The sequence below is a fragment of the Oncorhynchus mykiss genome, chromosome 6 (genome assembly GCF_013265735.2).
Source record: "Oncorhynchus mykiss isolate Arlee chromosome 6, USDA_OmykA_1.1, whole genome shotgun sequence".
NCBI lineage: Eukaryota > Metazoa > Chordata > Actinopteri > Salmoniformes > Salmonidae > Oncorhynchus > Oncorhynchus mykiss.
This window is the reverse complement of record NC_048570.1, coordinates 42,587,287-42,600,744: the sequence shown is the minus strand read 5'-3', so window position 1 is coordinate 42,600,744 and position 13,458 is coordinate 42,587,287.

Here is a 13,458-nt window from a genome sequence, read left to right as displayed (position 1 = left end):
GACTTTGCCGTTGGCTTTTACCAGGCGACCCAGCTCACCCCTGGGAGGCAGCCAGGTTTCAAGATGAATGCAATCAACGCCAATACCCTGACTACAGCGCTCGCGTGCGTGAGCGTTGCAAAATAAATGTAGGAATCTATGTTATTCAATTATTGCACCCACACTGCTCGCGCGCGTCTCCGTTGCCAAGGGAAAATAGAAGTCATTCCTATTTCTGACGCAGATCGCGCTGCAAGTCCTGCCTCTCCCATTTCCTCATTGGTTTATAGAAGCAGGTACCCCACGTGGGTGGTTGAAAGATGAACTTTTGCCGGTTGTCATGGTAATACTATGAAAGTTTAGGTGCCAATCACCATATAAGTTAAACGATGAAAAAGCCTGGAAGGAGGAGAGATGACGAGAAACTAGAGGTCGACCGATTAATCGGAATGGCTGATTAATTAGGGCCATTTCAAGTTTACATAACAATCGGTAATCTGCATTTTTGGACACCGATCATGGCCGATAACATTGCGCTCCACGAGGAGAATGCATGGCAGGCTGACAACCTGTTATGCGAGTGCAGCAAGGAGCCAAGGTAAGGTAGGGTGACAAGACGTCCCCGTTTTCCAGGGACAGTCCCCGTTTTTGGTGGCCTGTCCCCGGCTGGAGCTATCCCCGGAAATGTCCCCGTTTTTAACTGTGCGTTAAAAACAGACTGCAAAGTGAAATATTTTACTTGGCAAGAAAGACTGGGCAGCAGAGCCTACGGGTTGACGTCTCAATCGCGTTGTGCTTGTTTAGGCCAACAGGGGGGGGCTGCTTGCTATAGCAGCTTCATTCACTCTTCTTCTTCTACTAACTACTTGCTCGCGATAGTTTTAGAGAAAACTGCTGTGGAAAACTTGGCCAGAAGCTAGCAAGTATCAAGTGAATCCACAACATCACCACAAACGTCTTTTCAAGCCAGGTAAGTTACACTCGTTTAAGATACTAGCTAGTGATGTTATAATGTCACAATTTATCATATAGATAGATGATCTGCTCTATAATGTTTTAAATAGGTTGTGCTAACTTACGTTAGCTATGTAGACTAAGTTAGCTAGCTAGGTTAGCTAGCTACTGTTATGGTAGCGAGGTTAAAAAACGTTCACATGTAAACATGCAGTGGACGGGCTATTTTGAAAATATAATTATATTAAATGAATGCACAATTTATTCAGAGAAAAATTTTGTAGATTACAATTGTAATGGTTTGGCATTATAATAAGTAATGTGGAAAATATATTTAGAAATGTTCATGGAAAGCATTAGCAGTGGAGAGGAAGGAGAGGAGGAAGACTGCATAGGAAAGAAGAGTGAAGGAGACAGAGGAGGAAAGGTAAAGATATGGTTACTAATCACCGCCTGGTACGGCAACTGCTCCGCCCACAACCGTAAGGCTCTCCATAGGGTAGTGAGGTCTGCACAACGCATCACCGGGGGCAAACTACCTGCCCTCCAGGACACCTACACCACCCGATGTCACAGGAAGGCCATAAAGATCATCAAGGACAACAACCACCCGAGCCACTGCCTGTTCACCCCGCTATCATCCAGAAGGCGAGGTCAGTACAGGTGCATCAAAGCTGGGACCGAGAGACTGAAAAACAGCTTCTATCTCAAGGCCATCAGACTGTTAAACAGCCACCACTAACATTGAGTGGCTGGTGCCAACACACTGACTCAACTCCAGCCACTTTAATAATGGGAATTGATGGACATTTATGTAAAATATATCACTAGCCACTTTAAACAATGCTACTTAATATAATGTTTACATACCCTACATTACTCATCTCATATGTATATACTGTACTCGATACCATCGATACCATCTACTGCATCTTGCCTATGCCGTTCTGTACCATCACTCATTCATATATCTTTATGTACATATTCTTTATCCCTTTACACTTGTGTGTATAAGGTAGAAGTTTTGGAATTGTTAGGTTAGATTACTCGTTGGTTATTACTGCATTCGGAACTAGAAGCACAAGCATTTCGCTACACTCGCATTAACATCTGCTAACCATGTGTATGTGACAAATACGTTTGATTTGATTTGGTTACAGAACCTGCCAATTTATTATTCCAAACAATGTTTTTGAGATAAAATACAAACATGAGGCAAGCAATGGGAATCTGTTAAAATACTTTGGTTATCTAATAGTATGCTATTTATTAATACAGATTGGAGAGGAAGGAGAAGGAAAAATGAAGGGAGTAAAAAGAGTGAAGCAAGGAGAGTGTAGAAGAGTGAGGTGGAAAGGTGAAGAGAAGGAAAGGAAGATGAGTGAAGAAAAGAGGAGTAAGATTGGAGGAGAAGAAAAAGTTAAGAGAGTAATTAAGAGTGGCACAAGGAGAGTGAAGAAGAGCAGACAGAGATACAATGACTCTTTCCAAGAAACGGAAATGCACTTTTTATGATAAACATGATGAGAGAATTTCCATTTAATATGCTCAGGTCAAGACGATAGAATGGTTCACTGCACCCTTTGCAATTTCTCTCTTTCAATTGGCAGCCAGAGAAGAACGGCAGTGGTAAGAACATCAGCAGACGAAAAAGAATAAAGCCTCTCTGATTGCCCGTGTTGGTATGTCCTCTGTCACCACATTCTTCAAGAAGGTAGAGCCTTCCCAAGAAGAATATGATTTAGCTGTGCAGTAGGGTGTCTTTGCATACCACAATATGCGACACAATCATAGTCACAGATCTATGGACTGCACAGCACAACTGACACGGAAGCTTTATGAGCCAAAGTTTACATATGCTATGACAAAATGTGACGCAATAGTGAGTAACGTGTTACGTGTTAGTATCATGGGCAACTACTTTGGTAACACAGGACCTAGACCAGGTTGAATTTGTGTCCCTGTCCATTGATGCATCCAATCATGGACATGTAAAGCTGCTGCCAATAGTAGTCAGATATTGTAAGATATATGATGGTCCGGATTTGACCATATTAATGACCTACTATTTACGTGTTATTATATTATAATGAAGTCTATGATTTGATAGAGCAGTCTGACTGAGCGGTGGTAGGCAGCAGGCTCGAAAGCATTCATTCAAACAGCACTTTACTGCGTTTGCCAGCAGCTCTTCGCAATGCTTCAAGCATTGCGCTGTTTATGACTTCAAGCCTATCAACTCCCGAGATAAGGCTGGCAATACTAAAGTACCTATTAGAACATCCAAAAGTCAAAGGTGTATGAAATACAAATGTTATAGAAAGAAATAGTCCTATAATAACTACAACCTAAAACTTCTTACCTGGGAATATTGAAGACTCATGTTAAAAGGAACCACCTGCTTTCATATGTTCTCATGTTCTGAGCAAGGAACTTAAACGTTAGCTTTTTTACATGGCACATATTGCACTTTTACTTTGTTCTCCAACACTTTGTTTTTGCATTATTTAAACCAAATTGAACATGTTTCATTATTTATTTGAGGCTAAATTGATTTTATTGATGTATTATATTAGGTTAAAATAAAAGTGTTCATTGTTCATTCAGTATTGTTGTAATTGTCATTATTACAAATATGTATATAAAAATCGTCCGATTAATCGGTATCGTTTTTTTTTTGTTCCTCCAATCTTTATCGGTATCGGCGTTGAAAAATCATAATCGGTCGACCTCTACTAGAAACGACTCGGTTGACCGTTTTTATGTGTGGATTAATTGAGGACCTTGTGCATTTCAGGTAAAATAACAACCTAGTGTTTCTATCCCACGGCAAATTAGCTAGCAACAGCAAGCTAGCTAATTAGGACAAATTAGCTAGCAAGTGCAAGCTAAATTGCCATAAATGTTTAATGCTTTTCGACCTGTCCCCAAATTAATGTCATTGGTTCAGAGTTTGTTTTGATATTTTAACCTGCATGTTGTGATTGCGTTTGGTGTAGGGGGACAAAATACATTACTGCACGATGGCGCACACGCGCAGCCGGTTTGGGTCCCGTGTCACCCTGTTCACCCGGGCAGGCCTGGGGCATTAATAGAATCCCCTCAGTTTTGATCCATAGACATTCGGTTCGATCACTTACAACATTTGTAATTGGTAGTTGCACATGATAAAACGCTAAATGTTAGCTTTTACCATTTGATAGCCTAAACTTGGCACACTTATCCCTATATTCTAACAACACCTTGAACATGTATTATTTCCTTTAACAAATTCTGCATCAGCCAATAGGCCTTCTCCAAGTCACTATTCACAATTTCCCCACAGTGAGGGAAAAACACAGGGGGTTTCGTAGACCACCGTTGACGATTTTAATTGGCTGATGCACATTTTGAGAAGAAAAAAAGTTTAAATTTAAAGCTGTAGCTTTTTGGGAGACACGAGCAAATTCACATAGAAATGACAGTTACAGATCTGTCATTCCAAAGTGGGTCGCGAGGTGTCAGAGTAAATGTAGTGTAACGACCCTGGGTTTATCAGCGCGGAAATCGACCCTGCCGCACGAGCATGCTTTTGCGGCACAGTCGATAGCGCGCCGGACCTCGGGCTTCGAGGGTTAGAGACCTGCTCCCTGCTGTTTCATTACAGTATAATTAATGAATTACTGGGATTGATTTGGCCAAGTGCAACTGCGCTCTCTGTTCAGTGCACTCTCTGATTAGCAGCGGTCTCTGCTCGGTTTGGCAGCTGTGCGACTGTACTGGGAGAGGGAGATGCCCGTGTGCTTCGCGGTTTACCAGATCTTTTTTTCTGCAGTTTTCTTGAACGTCACTCCGCGACACACGCTGCAGCGCTGTGGTTCAACAGCAGATGATGCGCTGTCACTGACTTGTCATTCCCACTCACCGCCGTCATCAAATGGACTCATGCTAGCCACATGTTCTGACTGAGCGCAATCGTCATGAAACACAAATACGCCGATGAGTTTCTCTCTCTTTCATACAAACTTTGAGAAATAACGAGGAGCGCCCACAATGTGTTTGGTGCTTAGTAATGAATCTCAAAACGAACAAATTAATATGATACATCATCCACAGCATGACGGTAAACCCAGGGAGTTCTTACTAAACAGGGCAGAATGCTTCAGGAAACAATGCTTCGACTGCGACTCACTTATTTCACCTATCTCTCGTAGTAGATTTGAGTTTCTCTTTCAAACAGTTCCCTGGCCTTGTACACAGCTAATAGCTAGCGTTAGCCAAATCAAGCGAGCTAGCGACACTAATCACAGTACAGATGAAGATGAAAAAATGATCAGGCCTACTGTACATTTTACTGTATACATTATTGTTGAAAACAAGTCTAGGTTGGAACTGTTGCTGTTAAAATACAAGTAATAATTTTATTGTGAACTGGAATAAACTGATTGAAGCTAGATGCTTTTTGAGGCAAACACTCACACCGTTCTGGGTTGCTAATCTCCAAGAAGCAGTCTCCTGCCTGACTGAGAAAGCAGTAGATGTTCTGATCCAGTTTGGCACCACATACAGTTAAAGTTACATACACCTTAGCCAAATACATTTAAACTCAGTTTTTCACAATTCCTGACATTTAATCCTAGTAAAAAGTCCATGTCTTAGGTCAGTTACGATCACCACGTTATTTTAAGAATGTGAAAAGTCAGAATAATAGTAGAGAGAGTGATTTATTTCAGCTTTTATTTCTTTCATCACATTCCCACTGGGTCAGAAGTTTACATACACTCAGTTAGTATTTGGTAGCATTGCCTTTAAATTGTTTGTATAACTTGGGACAAACATTTTGGGTAGCCTTCCACAAGTTTCCCACAATAAGTTGGGTGATTTTTGTCCCATTCCTCCTGACAGAGCTGGTGTAACTGACTCAGGTTTGTAGGCCTCCTTGCTCGCACATGCTTTTTCCAGTTCTGCCCACACATTTTCTATAGGATTGAGGTCAGGGCTTTGTGATGGCCACTCCAATACCTTGACTCTGTCCTTAAGCCATTTTGCAACAACTTCGAAGTATGCTTGGGGTCATTGTCGATTTTGAAGACCCATTTGTAACCAAGCTTTCACTTCCAGATTGATGTCTTGAGATGTTGCTTCAATATATCCACATAATTTTCCTCCCTCATGTCGCCATCTATTTTGTGAAGTGCACCAGTCCCTCCTGCAGCAAAGCACCCCCACAACATGATGTTGCCATCCCCGTGCTTCACAATTGGGAGGGTGTTATTCGGCTTGCAAGCCCTTTTTCCTCCAAACATAAGGATGGTCATTATGGCCAAACAGTTGTATTTTTGTTTCCTCAGATCAGAGGACATTTCTCCAAAAAGTATGATCTTTGTCCCCATATGCAGTTGCAAACCATAGTCTGGCTTTTTTTATGGCGGTTTTGGAGCAGTGGCTTCCTCCTTGCTGAGCGTTCTTTCAGGTTATGTCGATTATAGGACTTGTTTTACTGTGGATATAGATACTTGTGTACCCGTTTCTTCCAGCATCTTCACAAGGTCCTTTGCTGTTGTTCTGGGATTGATTTGCACTTATCGCACCAAAGTACGTTCATCTCTAGGAGACACAACGCGTCTCCTTCCTGAGCAGTATGACAGCTGCGTGGTCCCATGGTGTTTATACTTGCGTACTATTGTTTGTACAGATGAACATGGTACCTTCAGGTGTTTGGAAATGGCTCCAAAGAATGAACCAGTCTTGTGAAGGTCTACAATTACTTTCTGAGGTCTTTGGCTGATTTCTTTTGATTTTCCTATGATGTCAATCAAAGAGGCACTGAGTTTGAAGGTAGGCCTTCAATACATCCACAGGTACACCTCCAATGATGTCAATTAGCCTATCAGAAGCTTCTAAAGCCATGACATCATTTTCTGGAATTTTCCAAGCTGATTAAAGGCACAGTCAACTTAGTGTTTGTAAACTTTTGACCCACTGGAATTGTGATACAGTGAACTATAAGTGGAATAATCTGTCTGTAAACAATTGTTGGAAAAATGACCTGTGTCATGCACAGAGTAGATGTCCTAACCAACTTGCCAAAACTATAGTTTGTTAACAAGACATTTGTGGAGTGGTTGAAACACTTAGGTTGGAGTCATTAAAACTTGTTTATGTAAACGTCCGACTTCAACTGTACCTATGTGTACAGAAACAGTCTCAATGCTGTGCATGACCTGCACTGTCAAAAACTGAGCCCAGAATAGACATGCCTGTTGAAAACTTCAACCAGGTATACACCTCTCATTATGACTGTGTGGGTGTGTGTTTTCTGGTCCATATCTGTGTGATGTGATCAATCAGTTTATTCCAGTTCTAAATAAAAAATATGAATTGTATTTTAACAGCAACAGTTCCAACCTAGACTTTCTTTCAACAATCATTTCTACAGTAACATGTACAGTAGGCCTGCTCATTTTTCATCTGTACTGTTACTTTGGGTTGCACTATCAAAAAGCCTGTCAGTGTTTTTTGTTATACATCTGTGTGATGTGATCAGTCAGTTTATTCCAGTTCAGAATTAAAATGATTTATTGTATTTTAAAAGCAACAGTTCCAACCTCGACTGATGTTTATTTTACTAGGCGAGTCAGTTAAGAACAAATTCTTATTTTCAATGACTGCCTCGGAACAGAGGGGCAGAACGACAGATTTTTACCTTGTCAGCTCGGGGATTTGATCTTGCAACCTTTCGGATACTAGTCCAATGCTCTAACCACTAGGCTTCCTGCCACCCCATATGTAAGAGTGTTTTTAATCGGGGAAAATAAACATGAATAGATATTTATATGGGTATTTCATTTAATTGTTATTTGTTTTTATCTATATTGCATTTGTTTTAGGCATAATGGCAATGAAATGTATTGATATTTACGTAATATAGTTGCATATTTTCCAAAGCTTGGGTCCCAGGAAAAGTTTAAAACCCTTGTGTTGTCCTAAGGGTAAAACATGACCCACCACTATGTTTAACAGCAGAGAAAACCCCCTAAATTATATTTTTTCAACTTGAAATTGGATGACTTTTCCTAGAGTGACCCCAACATTAGAAAAAATGAAACATCGCCTTTGTTCATATTTCCATGAAAGCTGTACACCACCAGGGTACAAATATTGTCTTAGGGTCATTTTTGACCCAGCAGTTATAAAATAATTTACACACCACAAAAACCACAAAGACACACACACACACACAATGGAAAAGTGAGATTGTGTGCTACTGATTGAACTCAGACAAAACTCAAACTTTCTTGTGCATGTGCAGCATCTCCCCTCCACGACCCAAAAACATGACTCAAGGTCACAGACAAAATAAAAACCGTTTCAAACTAAATAAAAACAATTTCAGACAAAATAAACATTTCTTGAAAGCATTGTTTACTAATGGGGAATGCAGTCAGAGGCTATAAAGGTGCTGCAGATGACAGTCCCCCCCAGTTCTCGCTTTGCTGAAGCCATGAGTGCGCGTTTCAGTGCCCAACAGGTCGTAATCAGATTTTTTTCAGATGTCCAGGAGGAACAAGTGAGCAATGATTTAGAAGAGGAGGTATCTGAATTAGAAGATGGGGAAGAATACAACCCAGAGCACGATGCATCATCTTCAGATGAAGATGAAATCCCCCAAGCTGAAATAATTTTTTTGGTCAAAGAACATCAAAATAACATTGTCCTTGTCACCATATGACAACCAGAGCAAGATGGCAGGACAAAATGTCATAAGAACAACCCAAGGGCTCACAAGACATGTAGTTAGTTGCCCATGCCCAGGACATCTCCAAAACATTGTACATGTTCATCACACCAGCCATCGAAAAAATACTGGAGATGACAAATTTGGAGGGTTTCTGTAAATATGGAGACAACTGGAAAAGGATTGATGAGATTGACCTGCGTGCCTACATAAGGCTGCTAATCTTAGCGGGTGTATATATAGGTCCCGAGGCTAGGCTACATTTAGTCTCTGGGATGCAGAGAGTGGAAGGGCGATTTTCCGTGCCACAATGCCACTGAAAGTCTTCAACTCTTTCTCAAGAATGCTACGATTTGATAACCGTGAGTCAAGACCTGCAAGACATGTGAGAGACAAACTGGCGGCCATAAGAGAGGTCTGGGGGAAGTGGTTGGAACGTCTGCCATACCTCTATAACCCTGGGCCTGAAGTAACAGTGGATGAGCAACGTTCCATTCAGAGGTACATTTCTATTTACATATCTGTAATGTAAGTGATTTTTCACTGTTCATTTTATTATGTATTGCTGTAATATCATTGATTTATGTGATTGTTTTCTGTGACACTGATACTAATTACTGAATGTAATCTCTTTTGTCAAAAGGTTGCTGTCCTTTCCGGCAGTATATGCCCAGCAAGCCAGCAAAGTATGGCATCAAGATATGGGTGGCCTGTGACACACAATCCAGCTATGCTTGGAAGATGCAAGTCTACACAGGGAAGCCGACCGGCGGAGGCCTGGAGAAGAACCAGATGACAGTCCTGGGCAGTGCTTGACATGACATATGGATTTAGGGGGCACAATGTCACGTGTGACAAATTCTTCACCTCTTATTAACTCAGCCAGCAGCTCCTGAAGAGGAAGATCACCATGGTTGGCACAGTTAGAAAGAACAAGCCTGAGCTCCCCCCGTGCAATCCTCGCAACAAGGGGGAGAGAGGCCTTCTCATCAAAGTTTGCCTTCACCACCACTATAGTTTCTTACCTCCCAAAGAGGAACAAGAATGTGGTCCTCCTGAGCACACTGCACAAAACGGCTGAGACCAGTGATCGTGAGGACAGGAAGCCAGCTGTCATCCTGGACTACAACCACAACACGCGTAGGACAACCTGGACAAGGTGATTGGAACTTACAGCTGCAGGAGGATGACTGCCCGCTGGCCCCTGGTCATCTTCCACAATATCATTGATGTGTCCTCATACAATGCCTTCGTGATATGGAACAAGATCAACCCTCCTGGATGCCTGATAAGCGGAACAAGATGAGGGTGTTCCTGGAGCAGCTGGGAAAGGCACTTGAAACCCCACACATTCAAAGAAGGGAGCGCCTCCCCCACACAGCAGCCTCTGCAGCGCTTGTGAAAGCTGTTCAGGGGGCTGAATCTTGTCCTGATCCACCTGAGGCTGCAGCTGGGGCAGGCAAGAGGAGGAGATGCCAATTCTGCCCCCCAAAGAAGGACTGTAAAAACAAATACGATGTGCTGCACATGTGAGAAATACATCTGCAAAGTCCATGCACACACACTTGCATACTGTCCTACATGTGCTAATTAAAGCTAATTGGATGTTCTTCACATTTTTGTTTTGTATATATTATCTTATTTTATTCTTATTTATTGTTGTTGTTTATACACCTTGTGGGTGGAGGCAATGGTTAAAAAATGGGAGAAGACTAGTATTTTGTAGTTGAATTCCTCATTGTACAGTATATAAGAATATATCACGATGTTGCCAAAAAACTTCAAGACTGTTGTTTCCCTTCAATAAAATGCATTCAAAACTACTTTCTGTACATTTCTGCTACTTTCTTAGGCTATACAAGTGTTATTTCTTGCTAAAAATGTGTGTTTACACCTATGTAGTACCCTTAGCAATAATAATAATAATAAACATCTTTAGTAAAGAAAACAATTGTGACAGGTGTGTTGTAATAAAAACAACTGGTGTCCACTGATTAAATGCAGTCTTTCTGCATTGTGAAGAGGGAAAACTCAGATATTCACAAAGTTTGTGATGAATACCGGTTGTTTGTTCATGCAAAATACATTTGGGGTTTAAAATTCAATTAAGCTGCTTTATTTTAGGGGTTTAGTGAAGGCGGGTCATTTTTTTATCCTTACGACGGGAGTATACAGAATGTTAACACTACACAAGGGTTAAGAACCCCTGCTCTTCATGGTCAATCAGCAGTCTGAAGTGACCATACCTCATTTACTGCAACGTAGCCTCCGAAGACATCCAGGCTTTCATACTTCTTGCGCTAAGCTGAGCTGAGCAGAGCTATTGTGAAGGAAGTTGTCAAGGAATTGAGTTTGTGTTTATACAGGATGTACTGCCCTCACCTACCATAAACCAATCATATCAGTGCGGAACAATGCAGAGGCCTCCACATTGTTACAACATTTGAAAGGTGCACAGTAATGCAGTAAGGAGCTTGGCCGCTGCATGCCTCCGCAGGCACTGCAATTGCGTCACACCCTCCATACCAAGTCTCCGACAACATTTTCGGATCAAGCATAAATTGACTTTAGTTTAGTTTAGTTTTTGAGTCTTTTAATGTTGGTTTTGTACACAAGCTGAAAATACAATATTTTTGGTTATCGAAAATATATTCCACAACGGTTTAGATGGTACAATGATTCTCTACACTGCTTATACACAACTTATTTTGTCAGTTAAACTGTAAAATTTTAGAAACCAGGAAATGGCGGAGCGATTTTTGCAAATTGCACCTTTAAATGTTTTCTAACTTTGGCAAGTATGGACCCAGTGTGTTTCCATGGCCCATTCTACCCAATGCATTGCACTGTTTATGAAATACATATTGGCCTACAGAAAAAAGTTAAGGGGATACTGGAAGTAGTGACATGTGTAGAATCTGAATTGTAATGTGTTTCCCATGAAAGGCTGATCCTTCTGTGGCCAAAATGGGATGCCTCAGTAAGGCAATATTCATACTAAACAAAAATATAAAACACAACATGTAAAGTGTTGGTCCCATGTTTCATGAGCTGAAATCAAAAATCACAAGCATGTTCCATGTTTACATCCCTGTTAGTGAGCATTTCTCTTTTGCCAAGATAATCCATCTACCTGACAGGTGTAGCATATCAAGAAGCTGATTAAACAGCATGATCATTGCACAGGTGCACCTTGTGCTGGGGACAATAAAAAGCCACTCTAAAATGTGCAGTTTTATTACACAGATGTCTCAAGTTTTGAGGGAGCGTGCAATTGACATGCTGACTGCAGGAATGTCCACCAGAGCTGTTCCCATCGAATTAAATGTACATTTCTCTACCAAAAAGCCTCATCCAATGTCATTTGAGAATTTGGCAGTATGTCCAACCGGCCTCACAACCGCTGACCATGTGTAACCACGCCAGCTCAGGACCTCCACATCCGGCTTCTTCACCTGCAGGATCGTCTGAGACCAGCCACCCAGACAGCTGATGAAACTGTGGGTTTGCATAGCCTAAGAATTTCTGCACAAACTGTCAGAAAACGTCTCAGGGAAGCTCATCTGCGTGCTCATCATCCTCACCAAGTTCTTTACCTGACTACAATTCGGCATCGTAAAATGACTTCAGTGGCCAAATGCTCACCTTCGATGGCCACTGGCACGCTGGAGAAGTGTGCTCTTCACGGATGAATCCTATGACATTGTGTGGGCAAGCAGTTTGCTGATGTCAACGTTGTGAACATAGTGCCCCATGGTGGCAGTAGGGTTATGGTATGAGCAGGCATAAGCTACGGACATTGAGCACAATTGCATTTTATTGATGGCAATTTGAATACCGTGAGATACCGTGACGAGATCCTGAGGCCCATTGTCGTGCCGCCATCCCTTCATCTTTCAGCATGATAATGCACGGCCCCATGTCACAAGGATCTGTACACAATTCCTGGAAGCTGAAAATGTCCCAGTTCTTCCATGGCCTACATACTCACCCATTGAGCATGTTTGGGATGCTCTGGATTGACGTGTACGACAGCATGTTCCAGTTCCCGCCAATATTCAGCAACTTCGCAAAGCCACTGAAGAGGAGTGGGACAACATTCCACAGGCCACAGTCAACAGCCTGATCAACTCTATGCGAAGGAGATGCATGAGGAAAATGATGGTCACACCATATACTAGGGTTCCCGAGTGGCGCAGCGGTCTAAGGCACTGCATCTCAGTACTAGAGGCGTCACTACATACTGGTTCGATCCCGGGCTGTATTGCAACCTGCCATGATCGAGAGTCCCATAGGGTGGCGCACAACTGGCTCAGCATCGTCCGGGTTAGGGGAGGGTTTGGCCGGGGTAGGCCGTCATTGTAAATAAAGGTTTTAATATATATATATATATATATATATATATATTTTTTTTTAAAACCTTTATTTAACTAGGCAATTCAGTTTAGAATAAATTTTTATTTACAATGACGGCCTACCCCGGCCAAACCCTCCCCTATATACTGACTGGTTTTCTGATCCACACCCCTACCTTTAACCAACAGATACATATCTGTTTTCCCATTCATGTGAAATCCATAGATTAGGGCCTAATTTAAATTGACTGATTTCCTTATATGAACTGTAAATAAAATCTTTGAAATTGCTGCATGTTGCATTTATGTTTATGTTCAGTGTAGTAGTCCCAGGCACTGTAGGCTTTGTCTCCCTCTTCTGGTGGTAATTTTTAGGATTCACAGCTCAGCTAAATGAGCGCTAAACTACACAATTTAAAACAACTACAATTCCCATTTACACAGGGACAAACG